The sequence below is a fragment of the Ochotona princeps genome, chromosome 7, assembly GCF_030435755.1.
Source record: "Ochotona princeps isolate mOchPri1 chromosome 7, mOchPri1.hap1, whole genome shotgun sequence".
NCBI classification, from domain to species: Eukaryota; Metazoa; Chordata; class Mammalia; order Lagomorpha; family Ochotonidae; genus Ochotona; species Ochotona princeps.
Window position 1 is genome coordinate 17,932,059 of NC_080838.1, and position 8,686 is coordinate 17,940,744.

Sequence of the window (8,686 nt, forward strand, 5' to 3'; positions counted from 1 at the left end):
AAAGGGGGACAGCAGATGACTGGGTGGGGTGGCGGCACAGAACCTCAAGTTCTTACAGGGTGGCTTAAAAACAGGGTCACGGTGAGAAGCAGGCGCAAGGGCTCTAACGAGTTGATGAGAAGAACTGTGCGGGGGGCGATTCTGGAGTTGGGGAGGGAGTGGTGGTAGTGGTTTACACAGTGAGAGAGAAAAACCGGAAAGCCCTTGGTGTACTTGGGCGAAGAACTCAGTTACATAAGATGGAGGCCCGGAGTGAATGGCTGATGTTTGGAGTTTTTTAGGGTCGGCAGGGACTTCGCCAAGAATTCATTAGGCAGTGAGCGTGACCCGCTGTTTTGCGCGCGAAGAGATGGTCAAGACTGTGTTTTAACTGGACGTTGTTGTGTCCTTGGTCCATGAGCAGGCAGGAGACAGACCCCCGCGTTGCGATGGGGTATTCTCTATCACACCAGAGTGACGATGCTGGGAAAGAGTGGATGGGACAGAGAATCTCAGATGGATGGCTCAGGAAACGATGACTAACCAGGAACAGAAGTGGGAGGAGGGGGAGGAAGAACCGAAGCTGCATTCCTGACCTGTGAGTTAGAAATGTGTGCTAGGAGTGGGCGTTTGTGGGAACAGCCCAGGGGGACTCCAACACTGGAGTGCCAACTCTGCTCTCTCTGCCGACCCCGGCTAATGCTCTCCCTGGGAGGCTGCAGATAATGGCTCAAGAACTTGGGTCCCTGCAACCCGTATGGGACACCTGGAATCAGCTCCAGGCTCCTAGCTTGGGCTTGGCCCAAACCCAGCTGATGCAGGCATTTGGGGCAAATGAACAGAAGATGGGGAGATTTGTCTCAGCATCAATGAATGATCACACACAAAAAAAAAAAAAAAAAAAAAAAAAAAATAGGGTGTGCGATGAGTCACAGCTCCTGGAGACACGCTCCTGGGCAAGTCGTTAAACCCTGCTTAGTCTCAGTTCCCTTCTCTATGAAACAGATGGACTCACACCCTAGTCATGAGATTTAAAACAAAAAAAAAGGTGATAACAAAATTGACCCATAAAAGTTGTTTTACAAATGTAAGAAAATATTGCTTTCGAAAAAAGTGGTTCAGGAATGGTCTGGCAGCTACACTGCCCACATCTCATCATATCAGTGTTGCATGTGTTTGCTGTCCATCTCTGAGCCGTGATTTCCAGGTGCTGCTAACACAGCAGTGACAACTCCCATGGGGAGACCTAGGTTGCCTTCCCAGCTTGCAAACTTTGATCCTCGCCCCATGTCTGACAGCATTGGGAGAGTGAACCACTACATGAATGTTTTCTTTTTCTGCCTCTGAAATAAATTTAAACAAAACTTAGAAAAAAATTTTTTTAAGAATTCAGATGGTGGCTCTGTGATTTTCACTGCCAATTCTTTCCTTTTCCATACTCATATATTTAGGGATATTCACAATAAAATACTTGGGAGTTTGTGTGGCGCTGTAGCCTAGCACGTTAAGCCACAGCCTGCAACACCAGCATCTCACCTAGGCTCTGGTTTGTGTTCCAGTTGCATTACTTTGGATCCTGTTCCCTGCTAATGGCAAGGCTAAAAGCAGCAGACGGTGACCTACGTGCTGGGCACAGAGAGGTCTGGATGAAGCTTCAGCCCTGGCCTTTGGGCCATCTGGGGAGTGAACAAATAGATGGAAAGTCTCTTGCTGTGTGTATCTTGTTCTCCCTGTGTAATCTGCCTTTCAAATAAACAAAAATCTCTTTTAAAAGTTTGCAGAAAGCTAGATATGAAAAAAGGAGAATCAAAGAGCCTAATACTCTGAAAATGGTGCAATCAGTAATATTTTTGTAATATATTACCTACTGTATATACTTTAAGCAGTCAGAAATACTGTAATGAAAACTTACTTCCAAAAACAACTAAAACTAAAATTTACTTCAAAATTCATTGAGTAGGGCCTGGCACAGTACTCTGCCAGCTAAAGTTCTCACCTTGGACCCGCTGGAATCCCATATGGGCACTAGTTCTAATCCCCGTGGCCCTGCTTCCCATCTAGCTCCCTGCCTGTGGCCTGGGAAAGCATTCGAGGACGGCCCAAAGCCTTGGGATCCTGCACCCACGTGGGAGACCTGGAGGAAGCTCCTGGCTCCTGGCTTCAGATAGGCTCAAGTTTGGCCATTGTGGCCACTTGGGCAGTGAATCCACAGATGGAAGATCTTCCTCTCTGTATATCTGACTTTCCAAGAAATCTTTTAAAAAGTATTAATTGAGTAAACATTTGCTGAGTGCAAATTACATGCCAAATTCTAGATTAGGGCATATTAAAGTGGATTAAATCAGGCCTGACGTGATTGCATAGTGGTTAAAGTCCTCGCCTTGCACGTTCCGGGATCTTATGTAGTCGCTGGTTCTAATCCCTGAAGCCCTGCTTCCCACCCAGCTCCCTGCTTGTGGCCTGGGAAAGCAGTGGAGGGTGGCCCAAATCCTTGGGACCCTGCACCCACATGGGAGACCTGGAAGAGCTCCAGGTTCCTGACTTTGGATCGGCTCAGCACCTGCTGTTGTGGTCACTTGGGGAGTGAACCATTGGGCAGAAGATCTTCCTCTGTCTCTCCTCCTCGCTGTATATCCGCCGTTCCAAAAAAAACAATAAATCTTAAAAAATGGATTAAATGGAACCTAAGCACAGTTGTGTGAATGAGACATTGTACAAACATAGAAACTTGTAATTAAATGATAATAAGTATAGACTCTTGATATAGACAAGGTATTATGGAAATTAAAAGAAAAAGAAATAGCTCATTGCCTGGAGAGTCAGGCAAGGCTTTTTGAACAAGTGATTCCCAGGTGGAAGGGTGTCAGGGAGACAGGCAGGCAGAAGAGATCTGTTCCAGGAACAGCAAGTCCTGCTGATAAGGCCTGAGCGCAGGTGCCCGGAGGGCGTGGCAGGAAATGGGCTGGAAACCCTGAGTGAGACCTTAGGTGAGGGAGAATGTGGAGGCTTTCAGAAGGAATTTGGACTTGGTGTCCTGCCCTGCTGCACAGCTAAGCAGCAGAAGGGGTGGGGTCAAAGGTGTCATATAGAAAGGTCACCCTGTCAGCAGGATGGAAGCTGAATCAGAGATCGGGAAGAGTAAGAGTTGAGCAGAAGTGGATGAGCAGGTCAGAAGCTGCAGAGGAGGGGCAAGGCGCAGATTTGGTTTCAAAAAAAGGCTACACAGCTGATTGATGCACACCCCTGTTTGCTGTCCAGCGGTGATGGACTTGGTGCATGGAGCCTGAAATAACACACGTGGTGAGATAGCCGAAGTTTATTAGTGATATCAGACTTTTATAGAATGAGAGTTACACAGGATAAGGGCAGAGGTATTGAGCTTAGTTCCCATAAATCTTTCCAGCAATTGTTGTACACCCTTGTTTGGAACTGTCTTTTGTATATTTCATCAAGTGTTCTCATTCAAATATATCCACTCAGTTATACAAACGATATCCAATCAGTCATTCTTTCTTTTTTAAAGATTTTATTTATTTTATACAAACGATATCCAATCAGTCATTCTTTCTTTTTTAAAGATTTTATTTATTTTATTACAAAGTCAGATATACAGAGAGGAGGAGAGACAGACAGCAAGATCTTCCATCCGATGATTCACTCCCCAAGTAAGCCGCAGTGGCCGGTGCGCGCCGATCTGAAGCCGGGAGCCAGGAACCTCCTCCAGGTCTCCCACATGGGTGCAGGGTCCCAATGCATTGGGTCGTCCTCAACTACTTTCCCAGGCCACAAGCAGGGAGCTGGATGGGAAGTGGAGCTGCCGGGATTAGAACCGGCGCCCATATGGGATCCCGGGTGCGTTCAAGGCGGGGACTTTAGCTGCTAGGCCATGCCGCCAGGCCCCCAATCAGTCATTCTAACACAAATGAAATCCACTCAGTTATGCAAATGATTATCCAATCAGTTGCTCTCATACAAATGATATCCTATCAATTGTAATCCTATGTTCACTGTCCTTCGATGAAATACAATGTCCTTCTACACCTTCTTCACTCAATGCCAAGTCCCCCACACATAACCTGGGGAAGTACTGGCAAAAGGAGAGGATTCCAGAACCATGAGGGTGGGGTGGGCATTTGGGCCTTGGTTAGGCTGCATCCCATATCTGAGAGCCTCACTGCAGCTCTGGCTGCTCTGCTTCTGATCCAGCTTCCTGCTGTTGTACACCCTGGCAGGCAGCAGATGACGCTCAGGCCTGTGGGTCCCTGATGCCCGCGGATATAGTCCTATCTTGGGTCTGGCCCAACCAAGGCTGTTGCCGATATTTGGGGAGTGAATTAACAAATAATTAATTCTCTCTGACTTACTCAATCTTTCTCTCTCAAATAAAAGGAAAAACAAAAGAATTATTTTTTTTATTCCCCGCCCCCGAAAAACAGAAGAATTATAAAGGACACAGAAGCCACAGGGTTGTGTGGCCGATTGAATCAGAGGATAGATTTCAAGGAAGACGTGAGTGATATACCTTTGAAAAGCTATGATTAAATACATATGATATGGTCCCCAAACCCGTGCAAAGTCATAACTTACTGATATTAAAATGGTGGAAACAATCCAATTACGTTATGTAGCAAGTGAGGCTTAGTGAGTCATACTAGGCTCTTGAGGGTGTGTCCTCTTGCAAGGGCAATTGTTATAGGAGCCAGCTCTGTAAGGCATAGTTAGTAAAACTGCTGTCTGCAACACAGCCCTGGCTGCTCCATTCTTATCCAGCTCCTTGCTAGCATACTATTTGTGAACCAGGGGATGGAAAATCTCTCTCTCTCTCTCTGTAACTCTGCCTTTCAAAGAGATAAAATAAGTCCTTAAAAAAGAAGCTGACTGGTCCCGGCGCAGTAGCCTGGTGGCTAAAGTCCTCACCTTGTTCACCCGGGATCCCATGTGGGTGCCAGTTCATATGCCGGCTGCTGCGCTTCCCATCCAGCTCCCTGCTTGTGACCTGGGAAAGCAGTGGAGGACGGCCCAAAGTCTTGGGACTCTGCACCCGTGTGGGAGACCTGGAAGAAGTTCTTGGCTCATGGCTTCGGATTGGCTCAGCTCCGACCATTGCGATCACTTGGGGAGTGAATCATCAGACAGAGATCTTCCTCTCTGTCTCTCCTCCTCTCTGTATATCTGACTTTTCAATAAAAAGAAATAAATCTTAAAAAAAAAAAAAAAAAGGAGCTGTGGGATAATTGCTGAAACATCAGAAAAAGGTCTCAAGGGTATCTCAGAAATCTTTCAGGTTGTATGTAGGGAAGAGTCTCCAGCTAGCCTTATTCTGAGTTACCGTCTTCATGTGAGAGAATTAAAAATAGATCCATAGATAAATGGAAAAAATGGGAGCAGGATTTATTTAAAGGGATTGAAGAGCAAGTACACGCTGATTAAGTGGACAACCCCATGTGGACAGCCTCCACTTGGCTCCAGTAGTCCCTGTTATTGGTTAGTGACCGGTGCCCTACCTGAATATACTAATGAGTGGGAGTTAGTGTGCATGGTGGTCTCTGGGAACATTTTCATGGTGTCTCCAAGTGGAGCTCAGCAAACATGTGTTCGGGGCCTAGTGTGGTAGCCTAGTGGCCAAAGTTCTCTCCTTGAACTCGTTGGGATCCCATATGGGCGCTGCTTATAATCCTGGAAGCCCAACTTCCCCTGCAGCTCCCTGCATGTGGCCCAGGAAAGCAGCTGATGGCCCAAAGCCTTGGGACCCTGCACCCGCGTGGGAAACCGGAAAGAAGCTCCTGGCTCCTGGCGTTAGATGGGTGCAGCATCTGCCGTTGCAGTCGCTTAGGCAGTGAATCATTGGACGGATAATTTTCCTCTCTGTCTCTTCTCCTCTCTGTATATCTGACTTTACAATAGAAATAAATACATCTTTAAAAAAAACATAATAGTCAATGATGTCAGTGCAGACCATAAATCACGTGGCTTCCACTAATTTCCTCTCAGCATCTATTTTGTAGGAGGACGCAAACCCACACAGGTGCAAATACAAGAGCAAGACAGAGCAGACAGCCGTCCCTGTGGTCTTGGCAGCAGTCAGGGACACTCGGGCACTTGCAGTAGTCTTTAGCCAGGATTGGACTTCCCCCTCTTACTCAAATTATCCATCCAAGCAAGTGTTTTAGTCTTCCCAACAGAAATTAAAGTTCAGTGATATCAAATAAAATCGTGATTTCCCATTTCCTGAACATGTGCCAAATACTCCTTTTGTGATTACGTTTTTTATGTAATTATAATTTTAAATGGTAATTATCCTTGACAGCAAATGAAAAAAGAGAGCATATATTTGATCAAAGGAAAATTTGAGAAATGAGAAAACAAAAAAGCCTGCAAGATTATCGCCATAGTTTTAATATTCAGAGTTGGAGTCATTCTCAACAACAGGAAGAGGGGAATTTTAATGGTGGTTTTGAATGATGAAAAATTTAAAACAAATATTGAAAGAGCAAATAGTTCAGAATAAAAGTGCCTATCTTTTTTTTTTAAAGATTTATTCATTTTATTACAGCCAGATATACACAGAGGAGGAGAGACAGAGAGGAAGATCTTCCATCCGATGATTCACTCCCCAAGTGAGCCGCAATGGGCCGGTGCGCGCCGATCCGATGCCTGGAACCTGGAACCTCTTCCGGGTCTCCCACGCAGGTGCAGTGTCCCAATGCATTGGGCCGTCCTCGACTGCTTTCCCAGGCCACAAGCAGGGAGCTGGATGGGAAGTGGAGCTGCCGGGATTAGAACCTGGCGCCCATATGGGATCCCGGGGCTTTCAAGGCGAGGACTTTAGCCGCTAGGCCACGCTGCAGGGCCCAAAAGTGCCTATCTTATTCTGAGCCTTTGCTTTTAATTTATTTGCCTTTTTAAATAAAGATTTATTTATTTTTATTGCAAAGTCAGATATACAGAGAGGAGCAGAGACAGAGAGGAAGATCTTCTGTCCAATGATTCACTCCCCAAGTGACCACAACGGCAGGGGCTGCACCAATCCGAAGCCAGGATCCAAGAACTTCTTCCTGGTCTGCCATACGGGTGCAGGGTCCCAAGGCTTGGCCGTCCTCGACTGCTTTCCCAGGCCACAAGCAGGGAGCTGGATGGGTAGTAGAGCTGCTGGGATTAGAACCCATGCCAATATGGGATCCCGGGGCGCGTGCAAGGAGAGAACTTTAACCACTACGTTATCGGGCTGGGGCCCAAATTTTACCTATTTCAATAGAAGTTTATAAGAGCATAACGATATTTCCTACCTTATATCCATCCTCTTTCTTTAGTTCTGAGTTTTAAGATGACGATGGTATGTGCCTGGCGCAGTAGCCTAGTGGCTAATGTCCTTGCTTTGTATGCCCCGGGATCCCATATGGCCACCGGTTCATGTCCCAGAGGCCCTGCTTCCCATCCAGCTCCCTGCTTGTGGCCTGGGAAAGCAGTGGAGGATGGCCCAAAACCTTGGGACCCTGCACCCACATGGGAGACCTGGAAGAGGCACCAGGCTCCTGGCTTCAGATCGGCTCAGCTCAGATATTGAAGCAGCTTGGGGAGTGAATCATTGGATGGGAGATCTTCCTCTCTGTTTCTCCTCTTCTCTGTTTATCTGGATTTCCAATAAAAAATAAATGAATCTTTAAAAAAAGATGATGGTATAGTTTTTCATCTACTAATCGTGGTCAGCTACGGAGCTACAACAGTGGCTCACTGGCTAATCCTCCCCTTGCAAGCATTGGAATCTCATATGTACACCAGCTCCACTTCCCATCCAGCTCCCTGCTTGTGGCCTGGGAAAGCAATGGAGGATGCCCCAAAACTTTGGGATCCTGTACCTGTGTGGCAGACCCAGAAGAAGCTCCTGGCTCCTGGCTTTGGATTGGCTCAGTTCTGGCTGTTGTGGCCTTATGGGGAGTGAACCACAGATGGATGATGTTTCTGTATCTTCTCCCTATAATGTGCCTTTCCAATAAAAATACATTAAAAAAATACACTCAGCAGCAAAGAAAAAAAAAAAGGAAAAAATACACTCAGCTGATAAAAAAAAAAAGGTTGAAATAATTGACTTAGTTACTTACTTCTTTCTTATGTAAGATAGCATGCAGGCAACATTTGGCAAGGTGTTTCCATACCATCCCAGGTTGTGATCTTATTTAATCAAGTGTGGATCATTGCTTCTCTGTGCTTAGATTCCTTGTCTCATGAAATAACATGAAGACACAAACACAGGAGACTGGTGAGTGAAGCAAAGTGCAATGAAATGAGGTCCACCTGGTGGACCAGAAGAGCATCTCAGGAGAGAACTGCGGGACCAGTTTGCAGTCATACTAGAGATTAGGGGACCCCAAGTCTTCTCTGTGTAGGGGATGGCTTACTGGCTGTGGAATTCTGAAAATTCTTCCCAATATTTCATTATTTTGCCTTAATAACTGTCTAGGTGCAGAATGGGGGAAGCTTTTTCTAAGCTGCTCCTGGAAGAAGGCTACGAGCCACCCAATCAGATTATGGAACTTGGACAAAGCTTTTGAAATGTAAATATTAGGTTGCCTCTACCTTTCTTCCCTAGTTCAATCACACAAAAATTTCTAGGGTTGGGCCCAGCATAGCCTAGCGACTAAAGTCCTCACCTTGAACACCATCTGTTGTTTTTCAAGTCCATTAACAGGAAGTTGAATTGGAAGTAGAT